The sequence below is a fragment of the Meleagris gallopavo genome, chromosome 14, assembly GCF_000146605.3.
Source record: "Meleagris gallopavo isolate NT-WF06-2002-E0010 breed Aviagen turkey brand Nicholas breeding stock chromosome 14, Turkey_5.1, whole genome shotgun sequence".
In the NCBI taxonomy this organism is placed as follows: domain Eukaryota; kingdom Metazoa; phylum Chordata; class Aves; order Galliformes; family Phasianidae; genus Meleagris; species Meleagris gallopavo.
This window is the reverse complement of record NC_015024.2, coordinates 13,652,338-13,670,698: the sequence shown is the minus strand read 5'-3', so window position 1 is coordinate 13,670,698 and position 18,361 is coordinate 13,652,338.

Sequence of the window (18,361 nt, the reverse complement as noted above, 5' to 3'; positions counted from 1 at the left end):
GTGTAGTGATAAGATGAAGGAAGAGCCACACCATAATGTTACTTACTCATCCCTTGTCTAAAGCAGTAGGTTTGCAGGTTCCAAGGGCCATCCGTTAAATATGGTAATATTGGACAGGTGATAAAGCACAGGTTCCCAGTTTTCCAATGTAAAATGTTCTTCCCCAGGATAAGGAGAAGCTGAGGATTTAAGTGGAGCAGAGTTCAGTATTACGCCTGGGGTGCAGCCTTTAAGTCTCTAAGGGTGCGTTTGGGTCTATAGGAAAATGCACAGATATTTTAGGTTTGACTCCTTTATGATGCCTTTTCACTACAAAATTACATTATGATGTTATACATGGCTCCTGAATTTTTGTCCTCTGCTGCTACCACTGTTTGCCCTCTCTTGTAACATAGTTTAAGTGGTCATAGAGAGCTGATAAATGAGTCTTAAGTTTTTTCCAGTCTTAAGCTGACGAAGATCGTGCATTGTTAATGCTGAAATTACAGGAACATTCAATATAAAAAATACTGAAAGTTGGGGAAAAATATTTAGTTGCTTTTAATCTTTTAGTAGTGGTGGTGTTCTTTCTACTGCTTCCAAACCCACTCGGAGCTGGAGTTAAAGCAGGAGCATTGCAGCTCCTTATTCCATGGTGCAGCTGTATTCCCTTTAATTCATTCCAGCTTTACTTCTGACCGTAAAATACATTATTCAAAACTTCTAAAAATGAAAAGGAACACTTTTTTCAAAAATGCAGCTTGGCTGATGCTTTGTCCAACAGTGTTCTGTCACTTAAGGGGCTGCCAAAAGGATGAATTAGAGTTCGTTTGTGACGAAGAACTGAAAAGTTTATGGAGTGGTAAATGAAAAAACTCAGCCAATTGGTATTGTTCATTTCTCTTTATTTCTCTTTTTTTTAAGTTTAACATCATTTTTACTTATCGGTATTACATGATCAGATCATGTGCCACCAGTCCTCAGTCCTGTTATGTGCGCACATGTTGATTAATACCTGAACTTGGGAGTCTGTGTCTGCAGACAAGGGGCTGTTAACAGCAAGAGGAGTTATGTGGGTTTTTATCTTTGTGGTTGGAGCTACAAGTAACTTCTGAGCTCCATTCACCTTTATACACTTTCACTCACTTCCCTCCTCCTTGAATATTCATTTCTTGGCACTGAAGCCAGTGTTTGACTTAGTAGTGATCCCATGTTAAATCCATCTGCTGCACAATTCTTGTTTTATCACCGGAGTAGTAATTATAGATACTGTTCTCCTCCTCACTTTGGTACCTTTTGTTGCAACAGGCTTTCAGCTCTATCTCTTGGCCGACTGTTCTGCTGAAGAACGTTATAAATGGCTCATAATATGCTTCGTTTATTTGGCTATCATAAATAGCACCAGGGAAAGATGTCATTTATGACCTGCCATCTGTAAATGTGTGTTTGTTAGGCCTTTGGGAGTGCATCTCTTAAAAAAAAAATTAGTAAGAACTAAACTAGAATCTCAGTTTACTCAGCAGTTGTTTGAAAACATGAGTCTGATGATGCCATTTTCTGAGTTGGATGTGATGCCAATCCATCAGCATTACTTCCTCAGTACGTGACAAAGAGGCAGTAAAGCAATGCAAATGGGAAATCGATGGGTGTCAGGACAGAAAGGAGTATAAAATACATGCTGCCACAAGCACTGCTTCTTAGCACCTGTGGAAATTCAGTGGTTGGGACCGACCACGTTATGACAATCTGCCACACAATAAAGTCAGAGACTGCTGTTCACAATTCGAGGCATTTGTGTTTCTTTTCCCATAATGCTTTTTTTGCCTTGAACTTGCAGCCAGATACTTTTGAGTCTGTAGAACACAGTGGGAAAATAGGCTCTAAGACATCCTCTTCTAAATTCCTACAAGAAGCCACTGGACCATGTCTTTACCCAAACTCAACAGCAATTAGCAAACAGGTTGCTGTGATGTGAAATTTACCCTTTGCAATGCTCTTCTAAATAATGAATGGCCATCAAAGTTTAAAAATGCAAAGTTCAAATGTGGATGCAGTTCTAAAATATATAAAATAATGATGTTTCTTGATATTTACAGGGCCTGGGAGGGAGAGGCAGCACACGTGCTCCTTCCCAGATGGAGTTGTCCTGCTTAACTGCAGGATTGTTTCTAAAACAAACTAACGATTTATATTAACATATAGGAAGTCATCTGCAAAATAGTGTGTGAATTTTCAGTTAAATACCCATAATTGTGGATGGCTCTGAGCACATTATATCTAGGACATAGCAGAGTATAAATGCCATTAAGGTCGAGTGAGGTTTATCCATTGATTTGAGCTCAGACACTTTTGTTGTTTATGAACTATATAATGAATGTAATGATGATTAACTTAAGAGTAGTTTCTAATATTGTAGTTTATATTTAAAACATATTAAAATAAATCTGTAATGATCATTATTTATTAATATTTATTACCCCCATAATTCAGCAGAATGCAGTGCCCAGCTAACTTTGCATCTCTGGGTGTAGGGCCACAAGAAATGAGCTCTGGGCAGTCAATGGAAGGTAATGCGTGCTCCAGTACTTCCACTTCAGAGCATATGAGGCATCTCTGCACAAAGCCATTTCAGTGATAGTGTGAGCTAAAGCAGTGCAGCTCTCAGTGTAGCAGCAGATGAACCCACCTCTGATGCTGCTGACTGCCTGGGAAGGTGAGGGGGAGCTGAGGAGGGCTCTTAGCAAATCCCTGTCAGCATGCAAATTGAATGAGACGTTTCAAAGAGTGTCTGAGCTTTGGGATGGTGGAGTTGAAATGAAGGCAGTTTCCTCTCTTCAAGGAATCAGCTTTAATTTTGCAACAACTGGTTTCTTAAAAGAAAGCTGTTGAGGAGGGTTGATGCAGCAAGAGGGAGAGAAGAGCAGAAAATGCTCTGCAGTGAAATCCTTTATTCTAGTGTGTTCCCTTTGGCTATATCCAAGCAAATCCAAATGACTGGCATTGTGACCCAGCCAAGGTTATTGGGCCCATTCCTAAACTGATGGGGCTTCAGTGCTTACTGTAAGAGCAAGTCATGTTTGTAGGAAACGGGAATTAGACCTTGTTTATGTGGCTGCCACAGACCAGGCTTTATCTTCACTCCTGTCTCATTGACCGTCAGACTTAAATCTCCTCTCTTTCAGTTGCAAATTTTTAGAAATGTCAGTCTTCAGATTTTGTCTGTTATTAGAGGACTGGGCTTAAGTAATAGGAACCTGCATGTGCTGTGAGCTAAGGACAAATGTATGGATGTATCTGCACAATTTTCTGAGTCAGGAAATGGCTATCTTTCTTCTGTCTGAGGACAGCCAGCAGCAGGACTGTCTGGGGGAGGAAGCTGGCTGAGGCTCATCCCATATGTGCTAGAGAAAATATTGATTGGATACGGAAGCAACTTGGAGAGTTTCTTGAGGACTCGAGCTTTTGTTCCACATAAATGTGCAGTTTTTGCTCATTGTTTCTCAGTAACATTCTTCTGGATCCTGTTTTCACTTTAGAGACCCCCAGGCAACTTCTTTCCTTTCTACTTAATCCAACAATTGTTGCCATTGCTTTGAAGCATCGAGTCTGCTGGCAAAGCCCTTGTCTTTGTAACCTCTGAACTACAGTTGTGTAACACGGGGCTCACATCCAAGAGCACGAAGCAGCTTCTCTGACATTCAATACAGCATCAGGCATGGTCAGCGTGTTCCTGTTCTGTATCCCAGTGGAAGTAGAGGTCCCAACCACAGGCATGGAGAGCAAAGAGGAGGGCAACCTCAGGATCCACACAAAGCCAAGAGTCGCTCTCTGAAGGAACACCAAAGTACCATATCCTGTGGGTTTCCAGATGTGACATAAAAACTAAAAGCAGTTTAAGATTTATATAGCTGATTCACAGTACTGACTTCATTATTCTATGAAATGTACTGAATGGTTAAAATATGTTTAAAGATGATCCCAGTGTGTCTTATTAACATGGTATTAATAACAGTAACAGAGAAGACTGTAAGAAAATATATGGCAAATGTTTCTTGTCGTGCCTTCTTATTTTCTTGCTGAGGTGGCTGCACTGTTGAGGATGCTTCAGACATCTGTTTTCCTTCCCCAGTCCCTTCTGTGTTTGAAAGGGTAACTTGATGGGACAGATGTTTATAGACAAAATGTTGGGCATGTCAGAAAGAAGTCTTGCTGGAATCTTAGAGAAAACGTCTGAACTCAATATTCAGTGGTCCTTGGAAAATATCACTTTATACAAGCAGGACGTGATATCACTTAATATATATATATTTTTACCCTGACAAAGCTTAGTTCTTAACAAATGAAACTGCTAACAGAACTTTCCTAATGTGTGGCACACTTGTTTCCCTGCCCAATTAGCAGGATTGAAAGTTCTTTGTACCTTGGGGACAGCTCAATCTGAAAGTTTTCAGTTTAATTGTGCAATAACAATGCAAAAATATGCAAATGATAAACAGCTCTGAAGTGCTTAATGTGACACAGCACGCACAGTGTTGATTATCTAGAGCTTGTGTCAAGAGCTTGGAGCAAGCCTGCATGAAGGACCCCATACCTGTGGGTGCACCACTGTCCCGCTGGCCTTGCTGCCCAGTTCCTGAGCATGGTTAATCTCTGTATGCAATTAATACTAGAATTTATGGTCATTGCTTCTTCTGTTGAATTGCTTCAATGTATGGGAAAAATTCTCATCCCTCTGCTCATTAAGGATTTCTTCATTGAATCAGGTCGACTCTCCTTATTCCAATTACGATTTAGTATGTATAGCTCCTTCTTCAAACATAGCTTCATGGCCTTTCCAAATTATTCATCCTTTCTCTTACTGACATAAGTATTACAGCCACACACACAGTCTCGTGATTTTTTACTTGAAAATTTCTTCTATGAAAAGGATGCACTCTTCAGTGGACCGAAAATAGGCGCATACTGACTAAAGGTTTAGACTTGTTTTAGACCCTGTGTCATTGTGAAAAATTATCCATAATGATACCTCTTGGGAGAGAAAAGTCAAGTGAATTTCATAGTAAAGTACTGAGTAAAAGGCAAGCAAGCTGTTGTAAGCTTCATTAAAAAGTGGATGTGTGTTTATTTTTACTTCCATCCAAAATGAGGTTTGGTTTTCTGTGTGCGTTTCCACATTTGGGGATTTTTTTTTCATGTTTTCAGTTTGCCTTCCTACCTGAATTCTCCCACAGCTGCTACATCTCATGATTTATATCACTGTCTTGTCACATCCCTTGATGAAATGGTGTACTGTTGATACCTTTATTTTCAGCACACTCTTTGTCTTTATCAACTTTTACTGCAAAGGACAGCAATTCATTCTTTCTCAGTCTGTATTTGCTACAAGGTTTTCTACTAAAGGCAGGATGCTGTGAGATTTGGGACTTCATTTATCACAGTAGCATTGCATCAACAGTTTTGCAGAAAAGTTAAAAAGTTAGGAAAATGGGGAAAAGGTGCACCAGCAGATTTCATACATCAAGTTTTCTTTGCAAAAACTGATTTTCCAGTTGTGAGCAAAAAAACAGAGCAACTTTTGTCCTGCCAAACCCACATTAATTGTATCTAATTTGCTTGCTTGGAGCCCAGATGAAAATGCTTTTAAAGTAATTAGTTGACTGTAATCATGGAGATCCTGATTCAGAGGAAAGCTTTGTCAAGGAAAGCATACAAGCATATGCCTGAATTATGTTGAAGTTGGGATTGTAATCATTTAATCAAGAATCTTTCTGAGGTCACGAATGTTCACTGGAGTCATAATGACCAGCACTGTCTAAACTTATGCCAGAAAAAACAAAACGTGTGGTCTGCTAATTAATGGCTTTCATGGTTTTCCAATCCTTGGCTTTTTTTCCTAACTACCCCGACAAGGATCTCTATTGCCAAGACGTGTTCCACACGTACTGTCAAATGGCAATGCCACTTGTGTGCTATGGGTGCACTCAAAGCCTGGTTGTGTCTTCTCATCACGTGTTGATCTCTCCATCCTTATGGAGTTCCTCTTTGTGATGTCTTCCCAGTGTTTCTCTGCTTGCTCTGTACATGTTCTCCAGGTTAGAAACTGGATCTATTCTGGGGATATCAGTTTGTCTGGATGTGTTCAACATCTCTCTCATGATGGTTTTTACATTTTATTTTATTTTATTTTTGCCACAAGTTATTATGGAGCCTCTACTGGGGCAATATTCCCTGTCTTGCCGTGGCATTCCATAGGCTCAGATGTGTGTTCTGAGTTATAGGATGTGTTTGCATCTCAGCTGTCAACAGATCCTGGCTGAGTGGGGCTCACTATAAGGATGCAAACCAGAATGCTGTGCCACATACACCCTCAAAAAATCCCACAGTGCTGTCAGCAAGCACAATTCTGTACTGAAATGAAGGTGCCAAAAAGCCAGGTACACAGAACAATGTGGGGTGATTCAAATAAAACAGCGTCTCCATAGCAATGAAGTGGCTAAGTACTACACAAACGATCTAGAATTAAAAAGAATCAGGAGAAACTGAAGTTTGGTATTTTCTGTGGTGGATGTAAACCTGAAACATGAATGGAAAGGCAGACGTTGAAATAAAGATAAAAACCAAGTGCACAAAAATCCATTTTCTTAAAAATAATAATAATAAAAAAGACCTGTCAGAATGATAGTCAGGGTAGCATTTAGCTCTCAGTGACTAAGGGAAGAACAAAAAGGCTGCAAAAAGGAAGCAAACTGGAAAGGTAAACAGCTGAAGAGAGATTTCCTCTCAGAAGACAGTGAAAAGTTTTCTAAATGTTCTTATATTTTGCTAAAGTGTCAAACTTCCACAAATTCCACCTTCCTATTAGCTTCTGTGCACAAACACACAAACAAAAACAACCCACTCCTCACAAGTAATTGTGTTTTTCCACCCAAAGATTGGGCATTGGAAATATTTCAGTGTGAGATGCACATAAGAATGTTACAGACAAAGCAGTAGAGAAGTGATGATACGGTGAAAACCTTGGGCTGCACGGTCTCATTTGCTGTCTTTGCATATTTAGCAGGGTTAAAACTAGGTCAGACTCTACCAGCCATTTGCTGTGGCTGTGACATTAGCCTGGAGCTGCCTATGGCTGCTGTCAGCTTGCCAGGCTGCTACGAGATGCCCGGAGGAGCTGCAGATCCCAACCTCACTCTTGCAAACCGTGGTGTGGTGATGAGTGAAGAAGCTTGTGCACTGGGGATACAGCAGGAATAGGGAGGAGACAGATCCTGGAGATATGGCCAGGACTGACCAAGGGGGACTGCTGTGTACATTTATCCTCAAGGCAGCAGTCCTGCATTGCAGCACGGCTTTGGCTGATATGGGTTTCACGTTTTCCCAATGGAGAGGCAGCAAAAAGCTTTCCTATGGAAACAAACAGGGTGGGGGCAAGGCCAAGGCTCAGTAACTACAGCTCCATAGGTCTCTGAAATGAACCTGTCTTTAAAGGCAAGCATAAATTCCACTGTGCTGACACTGCATCAATATATTAGTCCTGACAAATGGACCTATAACAAATCAGGGTCAGTATTGACAAGGTGACATTTTTACTTTTTATTTAAAACCACATATGAAATTAGTGAGAAAGGAGGCCATCCTTTAGCACGCCTCTGAGAGAATCTAAAAATTTCACCCCACAGTTCTTATGTACTGTAAGAAAATTATAGAATCATTGAATTATTCAGGTTGGAGAAGACAACCAAGATCACCAATTCCAACCATCAACCGATCCACACCATGCCCACTAACCACATCCCTCAGCGCCACATCCATGTGTTTCTTGTACACACCCAGGGGCTGTGACTCCACCACCTCCCCAGGGGAGAGGCATGGGGCACAGAGATTCGAGAGGACAAGAAAGCACACATGAGAATGGAGCAATCCCTTGGATTTGACCAAGCTGAGCAGTGAAATGAAGGCAGCCCATCACTCAGCACTGCTGTGTAAAGGATGGAAGAACACATCTGTCACACTTCACAGGCTGCAGAAGCTATTATCCTTTGTGAAAGGTGGAATATTTCACTGGGAGCATATGAACCATCCCAAATGCAGGCCCTGCAGCTCTGTCAGGGCCAAGTTGAGCAGAAGCTCTTGGAGAGAAGGTTTCATGCATACTAAGCACAGTCACAGACTGCTGTTTTTTTTCCCTACCAATCAACAGGTAAATCCACTGTGGTCCTCATGGGACAGGGGACAGGAGTGTTGGAGAATGCCCACAGCTATGAACAACAGAGACTCATCCTAACACAAAGCACAGGGACCTTTTGGACCCGACCCACAAAGCCCTGTCCCCGGGGTGTGTGCTGCATCCGATATTATGCTGGGAATGGGAGGCATTTGGTGCTTCCAGGAAGGTTTTAATTGAAGTTCTCTATCAAGCACACGCATGTTTGTCTTGGAGAGCTTGAAAGAGTTATGGATCTGCCAAGTACGTATCAGGCTGAGGTGGAGAGCACGAGAACAATCATCATTGCTGTGGCAGGCAATATATTATGGTTGGCTTGCCAGGTTGAAGAGTGAATGCAATTTGTCTTTGTGTTTGCTTTAGTGAGGGATAAGAGACTGTTTTGCTTGCTCAGGTGTTTTGAGTCTTTTAACTCTGTCTTTGTCTCAGTGGGTTTGGGAATTAGCTTTTAAGTGTTTGTGCATTCCTCCTTCTGAAACCAGAGGTAATTTATGTTTGCTCAGTGTGAAGCAGGGCTGCTTTATGCGGTACTACTTCACTCTCATTAATTGCTTTGTTGCTGCTGAAGTTTTGGAGGGAAAGAGACACAAAGAAACTGAAGAAGTGTTTCTGTGCAAGGGGGATGAAGCACAGGAGCACACTGTTTGTTTAAGAAGCTGTTGCCATGTTTATTAAAGCAGAACTGGTTCATATGCACCTCCTCTACTGCTGTAAGCAAAGGGAATGAAAAGAAAGCATTCCAGTTGAGGTTAAAGGGCTGGTTGGCAAGGGAGACATCTGAAAGGGGGACAGAAGGAGCAAAGGGTGACATTCAGAAGCCATATAGTGGCAACAAGTTTATCTCTCCTTCTTGAGTGTGCTACCTCCTGCTATGATGATGGTGTCTGCTACCAGATCAGAACTCATCTGCATTGGGGCAGCTCAGGCTGGGAAAGGAGCACAGGTTGGCACTCCTTGTCCTCAGACCCATTCCCTCAGCGTGATGTTATTCCCAAATCTACAGCTGGCAATAAATTTTTTGGAGAGTATTATTGGGTTTGACATGGATATAGTAAGGATTTTGTATGATATCTCCAAACTCTGTTCCTGCGGAGAAAAGGCATAATTCCATAATAATTCACCACCCAATTTACCTAAAAATGTCACAAAATATTCCCTCCAAGCATTCTGCACAAGTCACAGGATGGGCAGAACACTTTTTCTGTTTCTTCATTCACTAGCAATAATTCATCAGCTGACAGCTGTGCTGGTGAAACAATGAGGTGCATCCCTGAGAAGCAAGCCCTGACAATCCAGTGGGCACCCAATTTGGTTGTGCTGCATCTGTGCACTTGTCGTGCCTCTGTTATGCAACTCCTGTGCCTCTACCCACAGTCTGTTGACTTTCATTTATTCATTTGTTTTCAGCCTCGCATGCAGCCACTGCTGTCATTTCCATGTTATGAAAGGAGGCTGGGAATGCGTTGACACAAGGCTTGGACTCATGTCTATGCTCAGATGGCAGATGGGGAAAGCTCTGTGCAAAGAAGAGGGGGTATTCAAGGACATTTTCCCTTTGGATTGAGGCTCTGTTGGGAGACATGAGCAGAAGGGGGGACTTCTGTTCCATGAGAAAGGCTGGAATCAACATTTTGCCCTATTTTCACAAAGCAAGGCTCCAATTTGCATGACTGGGAAGAGTCAAGAACACTGTAGCCTTCAGCAGAAATAAACCAAAAGCTTTGATACTTCTGTAACAAAAAATGAACCCACAAGCCCAAGTAGGATGTAAATCCTGCTCTGAGTGCTCCCAGCATCCTGTGATCTTGTCTCTTCAGTGAAGATGAGAAGAAGCAGTGAGGTTGTAGAGCCTGGTAATCCCAGCTCTGGAAAGAAATGAGGAAGCGCCATGTCCTCACAAAAACCAGAGCTCCCATGCCCTGCTGTGTGGTGCATGGAAACATCCACCACAACTTGAGAAGTAGGCACATACAAAAGATTTAGGTGTGATTTTTGAAATGAAGTGTTTCGTGTTTGCCTGGGGCTCTGAGGAAAAGGGCTGGGTTGTTCTTACTTGATTTCTCACCATATTCATCTGTCTAGCTAATGCTCTTCAATCTGCATCTCCTACATCTGCCTCCCTCCCTCATCTCCAAGCAGGTTTCTCAGCCTGGCATAAGAAATGTGGTATAAGTGCATTTCTCATCTGTGTTACAAGATAAAATCTTCTTCTACTGTCCCATTTGAGGACCGTCCCTATGTGAAGTGAAAGAACGTGGACAAGCCCTCCAGAAACAGGTGAGACCAGTAGGTGCCCTTTAATTTTCTGGAGTTGCCTGCTTGTGCTGGAGGAAGATGAATCTTAGCTGAGAGATAAAAACACAAAATACCTATTGAATAATACAGGTGACAAAGGCAGCAGTGATGAGGGAAAAGAGGAATTTCGAAGGCAAAATGCAAATCACCTGGACGCCCTGATTTCAGCCTTCTCACATCCCCATTTGATCTCTGTCACAAACCAGCAAAAGCTCAGGGATGACCAACTTCATCTTTCTAAGGCTGGGAAATCTGCCTCCCTGCAACTTTCATCTAGCATTTATGCAGTAAAAATGTGTTGGTTGCCTCTGCAGCACTTCTCTGCTTTTGTAATGGAATAATTGCAGACAAAGGTAATGTGTTTTTAATTTCATATCATTCCTAGGACTTATCAGCTGTGGGTGAATGGTGCAGCCTGCACTCAGGAACTGGCTCAGAGTCTTTCATTCCTCATGTTTTATCCACAACGTTTTACCCAAAAGCATTTTTCCCAGCTATGAAGGCACTGACATTTCTCTGTACTGAATTTCTTCTTCACCCTCTTCATTTGGGGGAGGCGGGGAGGGGAAGGTAGGGTGGATGCAGAACTAAGGTGGCCATCCAGTTTCTCTGACATCTTTTTTTTTTTCCACGTATTGTTCAAAATCTCAGTTGTCTCAGTCAGGAACATACTTAGCCCTTCAGCTGCCCAGCAAGCACCAGCTCACCCTGTAGTGTTCAGACACTTGATTCTTTATGCTATTTTTAATTTCCATTTTCATACCTGGCTTACAGCCACGTTCTTCACCTTATGGAAATCTCATCTTATGTGCTTTTATCTGAGTGGGAAAACGTGTTGTTTGCTCAGCAGCCTCTTCTGCTGCCTTCCTTCTATTTGTTGCTTCTTATAGTTCAGCCCCTGACTTTCCTACCAGGTAGGATTGCAGCAGCAGAATCTGGTGGATTCACACGTTAAAGTGTTCACTGTGTGTGGAAATCAAGCTAATGGCCATGAAATTGAAAGTTACACATGCTCTTCTGCCTACAACGAGGCTCTCATTAAACTCCTAAATATCATGTTATTATTTCTTATGAATGTTTGGATAACCACAAATGATTTTATATTAATATTAGAAAAGTGAGGAATTTTTACTTATGTCTATGCCTTGTGGCTCAATTATATGATAACAAATTCCATCTGTCTGCTTAATTTATGATCAGAGTGCAGAGAAGAGGGCTGCCCAGCAATAGAGAGCATGACATTTGACTCGGCACATTGAAAATCATGATTAAAGGTGAGCAATGTTACTTAAAAATGTAGTTGCCGCTTGGCACAAGGCAGATTTGGATCCTCCAGCTGCTGAGGAGGTGTGGGCTGTGTGCACAAGGCACTTGATGCTGCTGGTGCTGGGTGAACCTTAAATGTTTCGTGACTTCTCTCACCTTAGAAAAGCTGTGGTGCAAACCTGTCACAGGAGCACACTTAATTGCTCTTTGACAACATTTTCATTGTTTCCTGATTATGCACCGTGGCCTGCATGCCACCCCTGCCCTCAGAGATCTTGACGTTAAGAGCTATTGATGGATGAACTTGTTTTGTCTAATTTTGAATCCACTTGAACATTTCAGGTTTGAAAGTTCAGTGCTGATGTAACTGAGTTCACATCCTGAGGGGAAGGAGCGTATTGGCAGAAGGGAAAAAATTCCAGTGGAAAAGGCTGGTGGAAGAAAGAGAGGTGGTGAGGAGACAGCAGGGCTCAGCTGGTGGTGGAGAAGAGTCAGAGGAAAAGCAGAGAATGAAAATTTAAATAGAGCCTGTTTGTGTGGGCGTGTATTTGAGTCAGCTTGGCTCGTTCCTGAAGCTGTGCTTAGCAGTGGGCCTTCATTCTAGGTAAGAAAATGAAATTTATTCTGCAAGGAAAAATAAGAGTTGAATGTGTGATGGGCAGAAGACCTGATGATCTCGATCTTGTAAACTTAGGTTTTCAACTGTTTAAATAAGTCCTCCCCTCCTCCGCACTTTATCCCCTCTGTTCTTCTGGCTCAGGAACATAGGGAGAAGAGGAACTGTGCACAAACACAGCTCTGGTGGACCGAGGAAAGGCAGTTTTCAATCTGAGGGAACTGAAAACCTCATCCAAGTCATGTTGGTTTATGGAAGGCCAGCTGCCCTGCGGGGCTGAGCTGATGTCTGGTGCAGGATGACAGTCCATCCACTCTCACAAAGGGCTTCCCTGCAACAGGGCTGTGTGATCCAGCAAAGGAAGCTCGTGGCTCAGGAAAAGTTAAGATTGCACAAAGCAGTCTCGCACTGCTCCCAGCATCAGTTCCAGAGTATGAGATCTCTTTCATCACCATTCAGAAGTATTAATATCTGTTCAACTCATTGCATCACATCTGGATGGCTGGCAGCATATAATAGAGGTCAAAAAGAATTGCGTTTCTCAGTCTTCACTTCGCTGGTCAGGAACTAGCTGCTGTGGATGAGGCATACTTACAAGATTATGATGGTAATTTGTAAGCTTTCGCTTGAAGCACTGCAACGGAGTCTGTTGTACAAGTGAGGCTGATGGCTGAAATCCAAGCCTTTGATAAATCACTTTATTGCTGACCTAATGAGTCCTTCGTGACAGGAAGATTTCTGCGGCAGCTCATTCAACAAGCTATTTTCTCTACCGGTGGTCAGGGCTGCAGAAATGGTCATGCATAGAACAGCTCGGAGGTGTGCTGCTTTGCAGAGATTAATTGGTGACTGGATTGGTCTCACTAGTGAATGCCAGCTATTCTTCTCTTTGTTAAAAATAAAATTAAAAATAATAATAATACTAGTTATCAGGCAGGGGCTATTTCATTAGCAGCTGATGTCACTGTGTTCCATCCTATTAAAATAATTGAGATTAGTGTCCTCCCTGAGACTCATTCAGCCCTTCCGTTAATCATAAAATTTCAATTTGAGAAGTGGAGTGGGGGAAATTTTCTGAATCAGCTTTCCTTTCTTCCTCCTTGTAGTGAAGGGGACTTTGGGATGGGTCTGCATCCACGTGGCTTTGGATGGAGGAGCAACAATGGCTGTGGGTGGGAGGCGACCACAGCCCCGTGGGGCTTCTCATCATTTTGTTACACTGAGGCCCCCAAGATTCTGGTATAACCAGAGATGGAACTGTTCAAGGTTTTTAAAGTTGCTGTCTTAGATGACCAGTTATAATGAGGTGACTAATAGCTAATGCTTCTGGGCAGAGCTGTACCTATGATACCCTGTCTATGCTATTTGCTCAGAATGGGGGGGGGGGGGGGAGGAAAGGACAAATTTTGCCTGAGCAGGAACTTTTTTCCAGGTCAAGTCTCTTCTTATTTCACTGTTAGTGTTGAAGTATTATGTAAAATTTGGGGCTGCAAAATGTCTGCAAGATTGGACAGGAGAGAACTAATATGAAGCCTTTTCTCTGCCTCTTTGGGCCATGTTTTTGCTTTTCTTCTCTTCCTCCAGGAAAATTCCCATGGTAGCCATGGTTGCCAAGATTCACTTTTCACTAACGTTTTGTGTTGTATTTTCTGCCTGGGAATTTCCTTGTGCTGCACAAAATCCTTCATTTCTCTGTGAGAGCCTTTGGAGCTCTTTCAGGGCTGCGGGACATATCCCTGTCCATTAGTCACCACCCTCCTGGGGCAGCATCATCTCTATTTGTACAGCACCTATAGGAGCTGTAGGCAATGCCCTCTCTGTCCCGCAGTGTAAATGCCTCATAGAATAAAGAAGTGAGAAGAAGAAAAACCTCTCCGTCCTCTGTAATTCAGTGTTGCTCTGTTGACTTGTGACCCAGAGCATGCTAACAAATTGTCTGTGTCAGCAGCACTAAATGATGTGAAAACATGAGATGGCTGGGTGTCGTTTAAAACCATAAAGGGTTTAAAATATTCACTGGGCTTCGGTCAGTTTGTGCAAGATGACTTTTTACTTTCTGTGTGCAGTAATGGATGTGCACTTCAGTGTAAAAGCTTTCTAATAGCCACCATTTTGGGAAGTTTTTTTTTTCCCCACAAAGAAGTCTCAAAACCAGACAAATTTTGCCCTAATGGTTCTTTCAGGTCACGTGAACTGTGTGCTTTAAATGATTGCCTAAAGAAAAGCACATTGAGGTTGTAGGCAAGCTGAAGCTGATGGGACTGTTATTTTAATGGCAAAAATCAGGCTGAGTTCACTTCAGTGGAGATGGATTTAATTCATTTATTTGTTTTCTTTCTGGCTGACTTGTTGTTTGGTTCTTTTGCTTTAACCTTAAAATAAACTTAAGACATGATAATCAACACACCTGGATATCCTTAATGGCAGGTTGGCATCTGCCTACAGGATCTACTTGTAATAACCAGGAGAAGAAAGACGTGTGACATTTTGGGGGTGCATGTTTGTACGTGAGATGAAAATTAGGCAACCAACTCAATTCCTGTTGAAAATCACGACGTGTGTTATCTGCTATCTCATTGTACCCTTGCAGACCTATCAACAGCTGTGATATCACAGCTGTCAACTCATAGAACCTCGCAACTTCTGATTAACAGGATTTCCTCTCCAGTTTTTAAAGTAGTAACAGAAGATACTCTGTGGAAAGCAACCAAATCCATGGCAGTTGAATGTGCTGTTTTACTGAGATACACTTCAGCTTATTTTCTGGCAAAAGGCATTACTACCTGCAGTCAGATGGAGGTTTATGGGCTGCAGTTCACCAAACACGAGGTGAATAAGCTCCCTAGGTTTCATCTCGCACTTGCACTGATCCTTTGGGTCTCCCTTAGCTATTTCATTTTTTGTGTCTGCTGGGACCTGGAGTCAGCCAGGTCTTTCCAGTAAATGGTGAACACTAAGAAGAAGGCGGCTTTTAATCATTAAACTGGCCCAGAGTTGGGTGTCTGGAGCACACATTAAATCAGAACACCTTTGAAAAGAATGAAGTTGTATCTAATGAGTAAATGAAGTGCTTGGAAAGCAATTTCTCTCCAATCTTACATACCTTTGGAAGGACCAGCTTTCCCCGTGCCTTAGCCTTAGCCTTCCATCTGCCCAAGGCTCCTTCAAAGTGCATGCAAACAAGTCAGTCAAAGATTTTGCAGCTTTTCCTTGCTATAAACTCCAAAAGCACTTGTTTCTCTTTAGCCAGAAGGCTGATAATGCTATGGAGGTCTGTGTCATGGCTGCATCCCTGAACATGACATAATCTTTGTCTTGTCTGGGAGGGCTCGTATGAGCTTCAGTAATTCTTGTTCTTTTTCCTATCTGGAAAATGAGATTACTGCTCTGTCTTTATCTAGCAAGTTGTTCAGTGATGCCAGGTGAGCTAAACCAGAATCCACCTATGTATACATTACTGTAAAAGGTAAAGCAAAATGATAATCTGATGTTTTGTGGTCCAGCTCCAGCCTGGCTGTCCATCAATCTGTCTATGTGCTTGTGTTTATTTACCCATCTATCTATCTTGTCCTACCGCCAGTTTCTACACATGTATATATAAAATTACATTTCAGCCCAGATTCACAGAAGTATTTAGTGGCTCATAAATCCCTCCGCAATTTGGGATGTTTCATCTTTTTTTTTTTTTCTTTTTTATCGGAGTTTTGGTGTAAAGCTGACAGATAAACTGCAAAATCTTTCATTCCCTGGCTGCCATAATCAACTAGCTGTAAGAAGAGGTGGCAAAGTTATTTATATTTTTCAGAGAGAATAATTCTTTTCACTCCTTGCACGTGGCAGAAAAAATGCTCTGGTAATGTAAGATCTTAGAATTTCTTTTGAAAGTGCCTCTACTTGACTTATGAGACAAATGAGTGCAGTTTTCTTGTATTAAACAATGTTTTATAACCCTTGTACACAATGAAAATGATGTGTGTGGTGTAAATGTTTTGGGGTAAAAATTGCATCTGTTAAAATTTGTGAAAGAAATAACTAAGGGAAATGGTGTTGCAAACCACTTCCTGCCTGACCTGGGGCTTTGTAGCTCATCAGCCAGCCAGACCTGTTGTCCTCTCCTGCTTTCTTTTTTACATCCAGCTTAGTTCAGGCAATATGTCTCAGTGAACAGTTGCGCAGGTCAGCAGTAAACTGAAGTTGTACTTAGATGCATTTATTCAAGAACTAAGTTCAAACCTCTTCAACATCTCGGGTATCTCTTCAGGGCCCTCAGTGTCCCTATGCTAAAGACTGGCAGATCCTCTTTTAAGTCAAGGAACTTGGTACATGCTGTACAGAGAGTCTTTCTTCATCTTTGTAAGGGAGAATTTGAGCCCCGCAAATTAGGGAATTTATACCTACTTATATACACCCACTTAGGATTTTCTTTTCCATTAAGAATGAAATGAACCTTGCCCATAAATGTAATCTTTTGTCCGTTTACCTTGAGAAATGCTCATCCTATGCGTGTTTGCTCCTAAGATGAAGCATACCTTTTCTTCCTACTCGTCACATATGAATCTACAATAGAAATGAGGCATATCAGCCATCAGAGACGTAGCTACAGGCAAGAAGCAAAGTGGGCTTAGTGACCTTGATGTGCATGGTGCAGTTGTTATGGCAACAGGCAAGTGAAATCACTGTTGCTAAGGCTCAGAGAAATAAAGCGATCTCAGTCACTTAATGATCATTATTCTCGAGTAACTTCATTTTGAGTTTGCTGCAAGCAAAACTAAAATGAGTCAGCAAACAGATCCAAAATAACTTAGCAGAAATCTGAATGAGAGGGGTTTTTTCCTATCCCCATCCTCTCCCCACCAATCCATCATTGCTGTTCTTAAGAAAGGTTTTCCATCAGGTCTGTAATCCATAGTGGTTACTGGGAGCCGATGCCAAGTGCAGCCCAGAGGCAGAGATGTGGGTGGTGTGTGCTGAGCATTGGGAAGAGCAGGAGGCAGGGTGGCCTGGAAACACCTCGCTTTCTCATCCAAGAACAGTGATTTGCAGCTTGTATTAACAATGCTAGAAAGTTTAGGTCTTCCTCTTCTACTTGTGTTATTTTCTTGCTGAGATGCAGTACTTTTATTCTCACTTGACTACTAGTAACACCTGGCTGATGGATGTTGGATGTTAATGCTTCCTGTCTAGGACAGGTGTGTTGTTATGTTGGATCAATAAAGAATTCAGTCCATGGGTGTTTAGCAGTCTGAAGGAAAGATCTCTTCAAGAAATTCTAATAAATGAAATGGTGGAAAATGAATTTTCATGAAGACTTTATATCTGTTTAAGTGTTTTAGCAAAATAAGAAATTGTAAAATTTAAGAATCAAACTGGTGTCCAAATATTAATGCCAGTTTTCACTGAAAATATTTGAAACAAAAAAAGCCATGGAAAATCTTAATCCTAGTAACACTCATGAAAAATGAATGTGCACAGTGGGAAAACGTAATCAAATTGCATTTTGTTGTGAAAATGAATATCAACATGTGTTTGGGGCATGTCTGTTCCTGAATCCTTCCATAGACTCATCTGATGCCAAACAGAAGATGGCCCTCTCCTAAAATAAATACTCAAAGAGCCCCATTATGGGCACACCCCCAGGTTCCTCCAGATATCACTGCAGACTCTGGTGCCCCATTCTATGATTGTGAATGAGTGTCGATCTTTCTAGAAGCTGATTGCAAACCACCTTGATTCCTAGTTAATTTCCAATGAGGCCAGATGTGAATTTGCAGTTTAGGTCTCTCTATTGCTCCAGAAAAAGCAGTGGCATTAGCAGCTGAAAGCAGTCAGCATGTGTTTGTTCCTGCAGCAGGCTGATTGCTCATCAAGCAGAGCTGAGTCCCATACAGCTGAGCTGGATCGCAGCACTATACATATGTATTCCTTCTCAGATGGACACAATCAGGCCATCCGTGCATCCTGCCAAGATGCCTCTTGGTTTT